Source organism: Salvelinus fontinalis, chromosome 32, assembly GCF_029448725.1.
Source record: "Salvelinus fontinalis isolate EN_2023a chromosome 32, ASM2944872v1, whole genome shotgun sequence".
Taxonomy (NCBI): Eukaryota; Metazoa; Chordata; class Actinopteri; order Salmoniformes; family Salmonidae; genus Salvelinus; species Salvelinus fontinalis.
The window spans coordinates 18,778,203-18,792,685 of record NC_074696.1 but is presented as its reverse complement, the minus strand read 5'-3'; the positions used below and the strand labels follow the sequence as shown (position 1 = coordinate 18,792,685).

General features: G+C 42.7%; 1 pseudogene; it reads right to left on the bottom strand.

Moving 5' to 3' along the window:
- The window catches only part of LOC129830525 (probable acyl-CoA dehydrogenase 6), a 43,536-nt pseudogene that overhangs the window by 22,436 nt on the left and 6,617 nt on the right, over positions 1-14,483 (bottom strand).

Below are 14,483 nucleotides of genomic sequence, written 5' to 3'. Positions count from 1 at the left end.
GCCGTCTCCTCCCTCTGCCCGGTCTCCCTACGACCCTACAGACTGCGGAGGCCTTGTCTACGCACGTCTTCCGGCACTACGGGGTACCTGAGGATATAGTGTCTGATCGAGGTTCCCAGTTCACTTCGAGGGTCTGGAAGGCGTTCATGGAACGTCTGGGGGTCTCGATCAGCCTTACCTCGGGGTTTCAACCCGAGAGTGATGGGCAGGTGGAGAGAGTGAAACAGTGGGCAGTGAACCTGTGGGCAGGTTTCTGCTGTCCTATTGCCAGGACCGGCCAGGGGAGTGGGCGGCGTTCGTGCCCTGGGCCGAGATGGCTCAGAACTTGCTCCGCCACTCCTCCACTAACCTCTCCCCCTTCCAGTGCGTACTGGGTACCAGCTGGTTCTGGCGCCTTGGCATCAGAGTCCGACTGAGGCTCCTGCGGTAGACGACTGGAGGCCGCCCATGTTCACCTCCAGCGGGCCGTGCTGCGCCAGAAAACCAGCGCAGACCGCCACTGCAGTGATACCCCGGTGTTCGCACCGGGGGACCGGATATGGCTCTTGACCCGAAACCTGCCCCTCCGCCTGCACTGCCGGAAGCTGGGTCCGTGGTTTGTGGGGCCATTTAAAGTCCTGAGGAGAGTGAACGAGGTTAGTTACAGGTTACAGCTTCCTCCCGATTACCGTATTATCCTCTCGTTCCATGTGTCTCTCCTCAGGCCGGTGGTGGCTGGCCCGCTCCAGGAGTCTGAGGTGCGGGATGGTTCCCCGGCGTACTCCGTTCGTTCCATACTGGATTCGAGGCATCAGGCGAGGGGCCTTCAGTACCTCGTGGAGTGGAAGGGGTACAGTCCGGAGCAGAGGTACTGGGTTCCAGTGGAGGACGTGTTGGACCCTTCAATGCTGTGGGAGTTCCACCGTCTCCAGCCGGATCGCCCTGCACCTCGCCCTCCGGGTCGTCCCCGAGGCCGGTGTCGGCGCGCTCAGGGAGAGGGTACTGTCACGACTCCCGCCGAAGTCGGTTCCTCTCCTTGTTCGGGCGGCAGTCGACGTCACCGGTCTTCTAGCCATCGCCGCTGCACCTTTCATTTTCCATTTGTTTTGTCTTGTTTTTCCTCACACCTGTTTTACATGCCGTCATCACTCTACGTGTATATTACCCTCTGTTCCCCCCATGTCTGTGTGTGTAATTGTTCGTTACGTGTCATGTGTGACGCTTCATGCTGGTTTTCGCCGGGTCTTGTTTGGAACCCGTGGTATTATATGCTGTACATTATTTTTGTGACGCGTGCGCTATTCGCTTTTGCCTTTGGCGGGAGTGTCGTTACGCAGTTGAGTCCGACTGTTTTCCTTCTGCCAAATAAAGTGTGCCTGTTCACTCATCTCTGCTCTCCTGCACCTGACTTCAGTTAACCAATTGCGCACACAGTTGACACTTGTGGTATACCTTGAATTTAAAATGGATTCAATTGTGATAGAGAGAGAGAGAGAGAGAGAGAGAGAGAGAGAGAGAGAGAGAGAGAGAGAGAGAGAGAGAGAGAGAGAGAGAGAGACTGCTTTTGGACTGTACTCTTAATAGATGTAATTCTGATTCCAGTTTGTCAGTTCCAGTTTTATCCTGATCCATGGAGCCACAGTTTAAAAACAGAGAATATTTGAAACAGATAATCTTGGATCCATGACACTGTATGATCTAAACCCAATATGACGCCAAGTTCTGTAGAATAACCTTTTCCAAACAACTGTGATCCACCCACTTTTCCTGTCACGACTTCCGCCAAAGTCGGCTCCTCTCCTTGTTCGGGTGACGTTCGGCGATCGACGTCACCGGCTTTCTAGCCACCACCGCTCCATTTTTCATCTTTCCATTTGTTTTGTCTTGTTCCATACACACCTGGTTTACATTCCCTAATCATACTGAATGTATTTAGTCCTCTGTTCCCCTACTTGTCTTTGTGTGTAATTGTTTATTGTTAGATGGTGTTTTGTCTGGCGCTATACTTTATTATTGTTTCCGTGTTATTTTGGCACGTAGATTTTTCATGTATGTCATTTATGGAACGGAATTAAAGTGCGCCTATTTATTTCACTCTGCTTTCCTGCACCTGACTTCGCCTCCTTATACGCTCCTAACATTTCCGACCTGAGTGGTTGAGTTCTTACTGAGAATCCGCTTTAGGGGAAGCGGAAGTCAGACCATAATAAAAGACTAGTGGGATAGTAAATTAAGGCAATTTACTAGCAACATCGGAACCGGCTCCCACTTCACTCACTCCCAGACAGGCCACTTTGTCTCCCATTATGGAGGGCAGCAGAAACTCCTTCTTCAGCTCTTCAGAGCCAAACCTACAGTACCACAACACACAGAGACAGTGGTGTTGAAGAGCTGTTCAAGTAACTGTTCCGGTAGACTTCCAGTCATTGCTCTAACGCAGTAGCTCACAAACTACCTTCAACTTCTTCAAACTGCACGTGGAGATATACAAATGGAATTCATTAGTTTATCTTAGTAAAAAGCGGGCTTAATTGCCAAAATCTCCCACTATCCCTTTAAGCTTATTTTGCTATGTACAATGAATAGCTGATTGACTCATTATGAATAACATGATCTATGTATTTAAACATCTGTATTAGAATACTTCTAGAAGTCACTGAGCCCTAGTTTTGGATTGTTGGTGTTGCATGTTGAAACTCAGATGAGTAGGTCGTCTGTAATAGTGTCTTCACAAAAGCTTGACTTTATATATGTTTATGTGTGTGTAATAAATAGAGGCTAATTACCATAGAGATTAAAATAAACATTCTTCATTTGCTCATAAAGAAAACAGCATGCCTATGTGCCAGATGGGTGCAGTATATACCTTACCCAGCCAGGGCAGGTGTGGCCATATCAGTCTGGACTCCGATGGCCATGGGGATGCCTCCACGGCGGATGTTGCACAGCTTATCTGACACGGCAATACTGTAGCTGAAGTCCAGGCCTAGGCCTCCATACTCTGCACAGCACACATAAACACAAACACCTTCTTAAAGGGATCGTTCACCCAGGACACATAATACACAAACACCCTCTTAAAGGGATCGTTCACCCAGGACACATAACATACAAACACCCTCTTAAAGGGATAGTTCACCCACATTAGAAAATACATATTTGTTGTCTTTACCCTGTAAGCAGTCTATGGACATTGTAAGACAGCAAGCCCTGCTTTTAGTTCACCGAGCCACTGTCTCCAAATGCTAACATTTGAGCATTTGCGGCACAAATCCAATGCTAAATTAGCATATTTCGTGCTTCTTGTCCAAATCACCTTAAAGTAACTTAATTGCACTATGCAAACAATGAAATATACTTTAGCATATCCTAGTAACCTGGGTGACCGGCAACCTAATAAGCAAGGCTTGGAATGTATTTAAATGTGAACATATTCAATGAAAGTAGCTGTAAAGTGACGCAGAAAATAGAATACATTCAAAATGATTTCTGTTTTTCTTGAATAGTATAAGATCATTGGTGTATCATGACAGTTATGTAAATTGCCCTTTCAGGTAAAACATCGGGGCTTTAAAGATTCTGACCAAATTCACATTCACATCACTATGTGAGTCATTGAGTCATGTCATTGAAGGCAAGTCTAAGAAGCGGTAGATCTGTTCTATGTACGCTTTTTCTATGCTTCCCATTCTTAAGTTTAAAAAAATTGTCTTTTACCTTAGGTTTTGTACACCAGCTTCAAACTGCCGAACATGCAATATTTTAGTTATTGAAAATATATTTAATAGCGGTTTAGATGGTACAATGATCCTCTACACTATACATTGCTTGTTTTGTCACATACAGTGGGGAGAAGAAGTATTTGATACACTGCCGATTTTGCAGGTTTTCCTACTTACAAAGCATGTAGAGATCTGTCATTTTTATCATAGGTACACTTCAACTGTGAGAGACGGAATCTAAAACAAAAATCCAGAAAATCACATTGTATGATTTTTAAGTAAATAATTTGCATTTTATTGCATGACATAAGTATTTGATACATCAGAAAAGCAGAACTTAATATTTGGTACAGAAACCTTTGTTTGCAATTACAGAGATCATACGTTTCCTGTAGTTCTTGACCAGGTTTGCACACACTGCAGCAGGGATTTTGGCCCACTCCTCCATACAGACCTTCTCCAGATCCTTCAGGTTTCGGGGCTGTCGCTGGGCAATACGGACTTTCAGCTCCCTCCAAAGATTTTCTATTGGGTTCAGGTCTGGAGACTGGCTAGGCCACTCCAGGACCTTGAGATGCTTCTTACGGAGCCACTCCTTAGTTGCCCTGGCTGTGTGTTTCGGGTCGTTGTCATGCTGGAACACCCAGCCACGACCCATCTTCAATGCTCTTACTGAGGGAAGGAGGTTGTTGGCCAAGATCTCACGATACATAGCCCCTTCCATCCTCCCCTCAATACGGTGCAGTCGTCCTGTCCCCTTTGCAGAAAAGCATCCCCAAAGAATGATGTTTCCACCTCCATGCTTCACGGTTGGGATGGTGTTCTTGGGGTTGTACTCATCCTTCTTCTTCCTCCAAACACGGCGAGTGGAGTTTAGACCAAAAAGCTCTATTTTTGTCTCATCAGACCACATGACCTTCTCCCATTCCTCCTCTGGATCATCCAGATGGTCATTGGCAAACTTCAGACGGGCCTGGACATGCGCTGGCTTGAGCAGGGGGACCTTGCGTGCGTTGCAGGATTTTAATCCATGATGGCGTAGTGTGTTACTAATGGTTTTCTTTGAGACTGTGGTCCCAGCTCTTTTCAGGTCATTGACCAGGTCCTGCCGTGTAGTTCTGGGCTGATCCCTCACCTTCCTCATGATCATTGATGCCCCATGAGGTGAGATCTTGCATGGAGCCCCAGACCGAGGGTGATTGACCGTCATCTTGAACTTCTTCCATTTTCTAATAATTGTGCCAACAGTTGTTGCCTTCTCACCAAGCTGCTTGCCTATTGTCCTGTAGCCCATCCCAGCCTTGTGCAGGTCTACAATTTTATCCCTGATGTCCTTACACAGCTCTCTGGTCTTGGCCATTGTGGAGAGGTTGGAGTCTGTTTGATTGAGTGTGTGGACAGGTGTCTTTTATACATGTAACGAGTTCAAACAGGTGCAGTTAATACAAGTAATGAGTGGAGAACAGGAGGGCTTCTTAAAGAAAAACTAACAGGTCTGTGAGAGCCGGAATTCTTACTGGTTGGTAGGTGATCAAATACTTATGTCATGCAATAAAATTAAAATGAATTACTTAAAAATCATACAATCTGATTTTCTGGATTTTTGTTTTGGATTCCGTCTCTCACAGTTGAAGTGTACCTATGATAAAAATGACAGACCTCTACATGCTTTGTAAGTAGGAAAACCTGCAAAATCGGCTGTGTATCAAATACTTGTTCTCCCCACTGTAAATGGAAATTAGGCAAACTATTAGAACTTTAGCAACCAGGAAATGGCAGAGCAATTTCTGCATATTGCACCTTGTTAAAGCATCTAACTGTCGGTTATCTCACAGAGGGAACTCCACACCTCCCCCTTTCTTTTCTCTTCATTATCTGTTACCTAACACAGCTTAAAAGGAGTGGGCACTTTCCACACAAGACAGAGAGCGCTGAAGGCCAACTAGCAATCTTTTTTTATTTATTTATTATTATTATTTTTTTATCCCATTTTCTCCCCAATTTTCGTGGTATCCAATCGCTAGTAATTACTACCTTGTCTCTTCGCTACAACTCCCGTACGGGCTCGGGAGAGACGAAGGTCGAAAGCCATGCGTCCTCCGAAGCACAACCCAACCAGCCGTACTGCTTCTTAACACAGCGCGCCTCCAACCCGGAAGCCAGCCGCACCAATGTGTCGGAGGAAACACCGTGTACCTGGCCCCCTTGGCTGGCGTGCACTGCGCCCGGCCAGCCACAGGAGTCGCTGGAGCGCGATGAGACAAGGATATCCCTACCGGCCAAACCCTCCCTACCCCGGACGACTCTATGCCAATTGTGCGTAGCCCCACGGACCTCCCGGTCGCGGCCGGCTGCGACAGAGCCTGGGCGCGAACCCAGAGACTCTGTTGGCGCAGTTAGCACTGCGATGCAGTGCCCTAGACCACTGCGCCACCCGGGAGGCCCAACTAGCAATCTTTTAAATGTTCAGTAAAGTTAATCTATGTTAATGCACCCATTTTATGTTTCAATAGAGAATTTCTCTGCAGTTCTGATCTGATGCCCATATATTTGTCAAGCTATCTGAACAAAATGCGTTAATGTAAAAAAAGAAAAACAATATCAAATTGGGAAATTTACATGAATCAACTAGCTCTAATCTGCCGAATGGAACCAGACAGTAATTCAATGGGAAAATGACAACAGTCTGACACCTGTTAGAATGGCTAAAACTCTTCCCACATTGAGTACAGCTATAAGGTGATTTCATAACATCACAAACCCCAACTAAACATCAGACGCGAGATAAAAAGACACAAAAAGACACTAATGATGACGAAGATGAATAACTACAAGAACATTTTGACACCAGAGAGTTTTATCCTCTCCTCTCCAGCCAGAATGGTCAGATTCACCTGCCAAATGTCTTTCAGAATGTTGCAGTCAGGGGAAAAACTGTGTGGAGATAAATGTGTGACAGGCCTGGAACCCCGTTGAGGATAATATTGACAGTTGGAAATGCAGAAGGTTCGACAGAGTTTTATCAAAATAGCTGGGCGTGGTAGTGGAGCAACGGAAAGCAAACAATGTCAGCCGTAGATATCCCTTACATGTGTGTCGTTACAGGACGGGATTCCACTATAGCACAACAATGACCCACTTACAACAAACAACAACTTTAAAGGCTTAATGAAGCCTTCATAAGCCCTTTATAAGGTCTACATAAGCCCTTCATAAGGTATACATAACTGCATCATAAGCCCCTCTTCAGGAAAATGAGCAGTAACAATGTTAGAGTGGCGTTAGAGAGATGTAACAAATCTAACCGTTTAATTGGCCGCGACTCCAGAGTGTTCCCATGACTTTCAATGAGAATGCTATAGTAAGTAAATTAGATTCCCAAAAAGTAAGTGTGCTCAAAATTACTTAATTTAGGATAAGAATAACGAGTTACCGGTATAGTATGTGTAATATTATTATATTATTACTAAATGACTGAGAGAGAGAGTAGAGGGCACTGAGGAGTGATACAGTAGCTAAAGTCAGGGTAACATAACATTGGACAATCATAACAGAACTATCAGAAAAATGCTGGTCAGTGGAAAACCCAGCCGGGTTGCCAAGCCTCATCAGTCTGGTCGGAGACTGGCCAATGTCAGAGGCTGAATTTTGGATCCCACTGTCCTGTCTGAGGGTGGAATAACATCATGAACACACACACACACACACACACACACACACACACACACACACACACACACACACACACACACACACACACACACACACACACACACACACACACACACACACACACACACACACACACACACACACAGGGAGGTAGAGGTCACCCATGTTCTGCTCCCCGTTGCCTGTGCAACACTTCCTGTTCTGGTTCTAGCGTTTCACTGTTATCCCGCCTTTCCTTATGTCCTTATGGAAGAAAATTAAGCTTATGAAATGTGAAGGTTGGCTTTGTGCTTCCAAACTTGGATATCATTTATAAAAACTAGAGTGGGCCGTGCCCGCTGGGTAGATAAGTAGCCGAAATGTGATTGTTTCATACGTTGATACTTTCTGCCAAGGTTTTGTTTTGTACTGTATTACAGCTCCAAGAGATGTTCCAAGAAATGAAAAGCTTTGAAATAGTTGGAGCTGCTTTAAGGTCGGAGCTTGCCAGCTTGGTATTGCCTTTGAGCACTAGAACTCTCATTCCATTGGGTGACTCCCAGAGTAGTAACACTCCACATTCTCACCACAGTCATGTTTGCATTCCAAATTACTTGTGCACTCTACGTCCCTCATCGTTCTCAGCTAAGTCTTTGCCGTCATCTGAAGATAAGGATGTGTCATCTGTATTTGACATTTTAAATCCCTCAGTGGCTATCTCTTCTGTGAAAACCATTCCCAGTCTACCTGGTATTTCTCCATCCCAGCAGTTCCATTCCAATCAATCTAACCAGACTCATAACAGCACACTTTGAGAGCTTGCCGCTTTAGTAAATGTTTTAGCATAGACAAGCTTTATATTGGGGACAGACCTGATCTCTATTGTACAGCCATTCAGGGTAACACAGAAGATACTACTAACTATTTGGAAATTATTACATTAGAGTAGATTAGGCGATACATACCAGACAAATGTCTGGAGGCACATTTCGGGAGACCAACATTTTACAATTTAGTATTCTGAGGAAAACTACAGAGATAAAACTGACTAACCACTTAGGCTACAGTGTTTTGGCATTCTTACCTTTTAAAATAATCTCAAATCTAAAATATATTTTGATTTGTTTTAACACTTTTTTGGTTACTACATGATTCCATATGTGTTATTTCATAGTTTCTTCACTAATATTCTACAATGTAGAAAATAGTCCAAATAAAGAGAAACCCTTGAATGAGTAGGCGTGTCCACACTTTTGACTGGTACTGTATAGCTATAATAATAGCACAAATAGGCCTAACAGTGGTATTGTTTATCCCTACCAGTGCCACATTTGGGCTATTAGCAATATATGTCTTATCTCAGCAGTGTCTCTTACAGTGTAGGCTAAACCACAAAGGGGTTATCTAATATACCATCTGGTAATATGGTGTGTCTGGGACAGCCTTCCTAGTCCCCATTCTTTCTAATCCAGCTGTTAATGCTGAAGGGCTTTGTAGTCAACACTCTCCTCTGACCTAGCTAGATTTATGAGCCAATTTCCCCACAGGGCCCATGACTTCAAAATCAACGTTTGTTAGATGTTTTGACATCTAGTGCGACTAATGTCGAGATGAGTTCTCGTTTCTATTAATTTGGTGTATTATATACTGTATTTGGATAGAGATTGGTGTGTAGTGAGACTTGAACCAATCTCGCCCACTTTTGAGGTCTGAAAACATCTTGGCAAATCTTGGAATGAATCATCACTTTAAATCCTCAAACGTCTTATACATATCATATACACTGAACAAAATTATAAACGCAACATGTAAAGTGTTGGACCTGTGTTTCATGAGCTGAAATCCAAAATCCCAGAAAAGTTCAATTTGCACAAAAAGCTTATTTCTCTCAAATGTTGTGCACAAATTTGTTCACATCCCTGTTAGTTAGCATTTTTCCTTTGTCAATATAATCCACCCACCTGACAGGTGTGGTATATCAAGAAGCTGATTAATCAGCATGATCATTACACAGGTGCTCCTTGTGCTGGGAAAAATAAAAGGCCACTAAAATGTTCAGTTTTGTCACACAACACAATGCCACAGATGTTTCAAGTTTTGAGGGAGCGTGCAATTGGCATGCTGACTGCAGGAATGTCCACCAGAGCTGTTGCCAGAGAATTTCTCTACCATAAGCTGCCTCCAATGTCGTTTTAGAGAATTTGGCAGTACGTACAACCGCAGACCACGTGTAACCACGCCAGCCCAGGACCTCCACATCCGTCTTCTTCATCTGCGGGACTGTCTGAGAGGTTGGGTGGTTGGGTGCTGAAGAGAAATTTCTGTCTATAATAAAGCCAATTTGTGGGGAAAAACATTCTGATTGGCTGGGCGTGTAACGGTTCTCCTCCTCCTCTTCATCCGAAGAGGAGGAGCAGGGATTCGACCAAAACGCAGCGTTTGAATATGACATGATGTTTAATAAACAAAACAGAAAACATGAACGAACACTTGAAGTTTTACAAAACAAATAAACGACGTAGACAGACCTGGACGACGAACTTACATGAAGCACGAAGAACGCATGAACAGGGAAAACTGACTACATAAAAGAACGAACATAGAAACAAACCGAAAACAGTCCCGTGTGGCGCAACGACATACACAAACACAGGAGACAACCACCCACAACAAACACTGTGAAACAACCTACCTTAATATGACTCTCAATTAGAGGAAACGCCAAACACCTGCCTCTAATTGAGAGCCATACCAGGCAACCCTTAAACAAACATAGAAACAGACAACATAGACTGCCCACCCAAACTCACGTCCTGACCAACTAACACATACAAAACTAACAGAAAACAGGTCAGGAACGTGACAGGACGTGGCTCCCCAGTGTGTGGGCCTGGCCACAGTGTGTGGCCTATGCCCTCCAAGGCCCACACATGGTCGCATCCCTGCCCAGTCATTTAATATCCATAGATTAGGGCCTAATTAATGTATTTTAATTGACTGATTTCCTTATGTGAACTGTAACTCAGTAAAATCTTTGAAATTGTTGCTTGTTGCGTTTATATTTTGTTCAGTATGCATACAAATTTGAATCAAAGTTGTCCCAACAGTCTCATCTTTTTTTCTCAGTGACACTGCAGGCGGTAGAGGACAGGATCTAGAATGGAGATGCGACTGACATCTCCATTCTAGATGCTGTTGTGGGATGTGACTACACACATTTACAGTTGGAAAATATATACAGTATATATACAGTATATACCACAATATGGCAGCTTCTCACTTTCACATATTCATTGGAGTGGGCCAAAGCCAGAAATACATGTTAAGCACTCCTTAAAGCTGTAATGTGTACGTTTTTGGGTGACCTGATCAAATTCACATAGAAATGGGAGGTATAGATCTATCACTCTCATTGAAAGAAGTGGTAAATCTGTTGTATGTGCGTTATTTCTATTTTTCCTTTGGCGTCTTTTACTTTTGATTTTGTACACCTGCTTCAAACAGCTGAAAATATTTTGGGTTATGGAAAATATATTTCACAGCGGTTTAGATGGTACAATGACTCAATACTTGCTTGTTTTGTCACATAAACTGAAATTAGGCGAACTATTACAATTTTATGAAAATGCGGGAAATGGCAGAGCGATTTCTGCATAGTGCACCTTTAACTTTTTTTATGAAAATGAAGAGTAATCTTAGGCCTATTTCATCTTGAGTCTGGTATGCAATGAAATAATTCCTAAACTTAATTTTCTCACGCTAGACCTTGAGAGCTTCTTTTGTTGACTTCCGATGAAGAGCAGTGCATAGTTTGACACATCAGGCACTCAGGGGTCTATGAGGAACCCATTATCGATTGCTACTGCTCTATCTATCAAGATCCTTTCACGGGGAACGAGGCTTCACCATACAGAAGCACAATAGACTTCCGTTGCTCCTTGTCTCACTCCGATTCCGGTGATTGTTCATGAAAACACAAAATTAATTAAACCATCTACGTAGTCTGAAATGAGTCATCCTCTTCTCTTCAAATGGAAGTGCATTTAACTGACAACGTTTTTAAGGAACGAGACGGTGAAATAGGTTAAGCATAATTTTCCATAAATTAATCAGAATCAGGCAAAGAAATAACTCAGAACCCAGAAATGTTTAATGAGTAATTACAGGAGAAGAGGAAAAAATTGGGAGAAAAAAGGGAAGTGTGTAGTTTGTACCAACTGGTTTGTTGACACCCAGAAACCCGGCTTTTCCGAGGAGTTTGAAGACTTTGTGGGCAATGCTACCCATTGGTCCACATAGGGGTTGATCTCCTGGTCGATGATTTATGACACAGACAAGGAAAGAGAGAAAGGTGACATACACATGGACATAGAATTGTGCAACATTTGCCCATTATTATTTTCAAAATTCTTCAAGCTCTGTCATTGGTTGTTGATCATTGCTAGGTAACCATTTTCAGGTTTTGCTATAGATTTTCATGTAGATTTAAGTCAAAACTGTAACTTGTCCACACAGGAACATTCACTTTCTTCTTGGTAAGTAACTCCAGTGTAGATTTTACCCTATGTTTTAGGTTATTGTCATGCTGAAAGGTGACTTCATCTCCCAGTGTCTGGTGGAAAGCAGACTGAACCAGGTTTCCTCTAGGATTTTCACTGTGCTTAGCTCCATTCCGTTTATTTTTTTATCCTGAAAAACTCTCCGATCCTTAACGATTACAAGCATACCCATAACGTGTTGCAGCCACCACTATGCTTGAAAATATGGAGAGTGGTACTCAGTAATGTGATCTATTGGATTTGCTCCAAACATAACATTTTGTATTCAGGACAAAAAGTGAATTGCTTTGCCACATTTTCTGCAGTTTTACTTTAGTGCCTTGATGTAAACAGGATGCATGTTTTGGAATATTTGTATTCTGTACAGGCTTCCTTATTTTCACTCTGTCATTTAGGTTAGTATTGTGGAGTAATTACAATGTTGTTGATCCATCCCCAGTTTTCTCCTATCACAGCCATTAAACTCTGTAACTGTTTTGTGCGTGCTACTTCCCACATATTTATTACAGTCAGGTGAATAAAAGACCATTCAAAATATGAATAGGCTTTTTCTCCACTGTCAACAAGCCTTTATGAAATATTGCAGTTTCACAAGACTGCAGATAGAGACAGGTTAAGCCTCTGAGCATATAGCCTAGCTCCACCAAACCCAATCCAAATTCTTGTCATTCCGGACAAATAGAGCAACAATCATATAGTTTGAGAATAACAAGCCTATGTTTGCATCTAACAATGTTAGCCAAACATAAATTCTAATTTCCCAATGGAGTCACCCTAATACAAACTGTACCAGTTGGAGTATACCAGCTACATGGACATACAGTACAGATATTTGTGCAGGCATTGAGTAGCATGAGATGGAAGCGGTTCACAACATTAGACCCTCCAAATAGAGCGACAGTAATATATTTGCATCATGAATGAAGACTTTTCTTAGGGAGTGAAGGGATGAGGAGTGGAACACTCCCGTTCTTGAGAAATGGGAGCTCCAACAGAGCCTTGGTACCACGGGTCCCTCCCAAATGGCACCCTATTCCCTACATAGTGCACTATGTTTGTCTAGGTCCCATGGGGCTCTGGTCAAAAGTAGTGCAGTATATAGGGAATATGGTGCTACTTGGGATGTAACCCAGGAACAATTTTGATTTGTTCTTCCAAATAGTCTTCAGCTGGAAAACTACTTAAAAAGATACTACCAATACCCCACATTTCTCTGGTAACTCAACAGCTTCTTCAGGGAAGATGATTTGCCTACATGCTTAGATGCTGACCTCATTGGCAATGACAAACAACATGATGAGATGGATGGTGTTCTTTTTCAAAGGTGCATAAAGTACAGTACAAAAACAAGAGATTCGAGCCTTAAAGTATAACTATTATAAGCTTTAAGTGTTGAACCTATCTGCATTTAATTTACAATGTGTGATTGGTTTCAACAAGCCACCTGAAACTCAGGTTGAAAATGGATGTTTTGCTTCGTCTAGATCCTCATACGTCCTCATACAAATAGGTGTCCATTTGGGGGGAAATGTTCTAAATAATGAATACTGCCTTCGCAAAATAGCTAGAGTTTATGCAATTACCTGTGCTTCCTCCTAATTCTATTACAGTAGTTAGTATAGAGAACACAGTGTTTAAATGCACTGTCACTTTTAATGTCCAAAAGAGTCCACAGACCCTTGACAAACCCGTCTATTAATCTGCTTTCAAGCATTGCTGTGTGGTAGAGAAAATTAAAAGCAATTAAAAGCACCATAATTATGAAGTTAATGGGGGAAAATTACAAATTTAATCTCATGTAACTTCCTTCAGTGCATAAGCCACTGTCAGGGGTCATGAGTCACTGTTCATAATGGAGCTTGTAATACATTCTTGAAATTCAGACTTATTCAATTTGATTAAGTTCATAACCAAAGGAAAGCACAGGATCTGGCTTTCCGTGTGTGTTGGAAGGCATTTCAAGACAAATAAAAAACCTGTCAAGTGGTAAATGCACCCCAAAAAGTTATTTCCAGATTTCCGAAAGATTGTGCAAGAAGGAATACTAGGGCCCTATAAAGACTGTTACATTTTTTGCCTGATTCCATTTAGTTTTTTCCCAAATACAGCTTCTTCCATTTAATTTTTCCAGGTTAAAAAAAATTCCCAGTTTTTTCAGGTTTTTACTCTCTAAATCACACTTCTTTAATTGAAAAACAACTACGTTTGGATGTTCTAAGAACACAATAATGCTTAAATCACATCAGGAGACCACTTTTGAGGTCTGAGAAAAATGTGATAAATGTAGATTTTTGGGTGTAGTTACCAGTCAGACCTGGGCAGTTCCAGTCCTCGGGGGCCTGATTGGTGTCACACTTTTCCCCCATCCCTAGCAAACACAGCTTATTTTAAATAATTGCATTTTTAACTGAAGATCATGATTAGTTCATTATTGGAGGCAGGTGTGTTAGCTGGGGCAAACGTGTGACACCAATCAAGCCCCCTGGACTTGTCCAGGCCTGCTAATTGAAGCACACACCTACTGTAGCAAGAGGCTGTTGTTAAGCTGTGTTTTTGTAGCGCACATGTGATG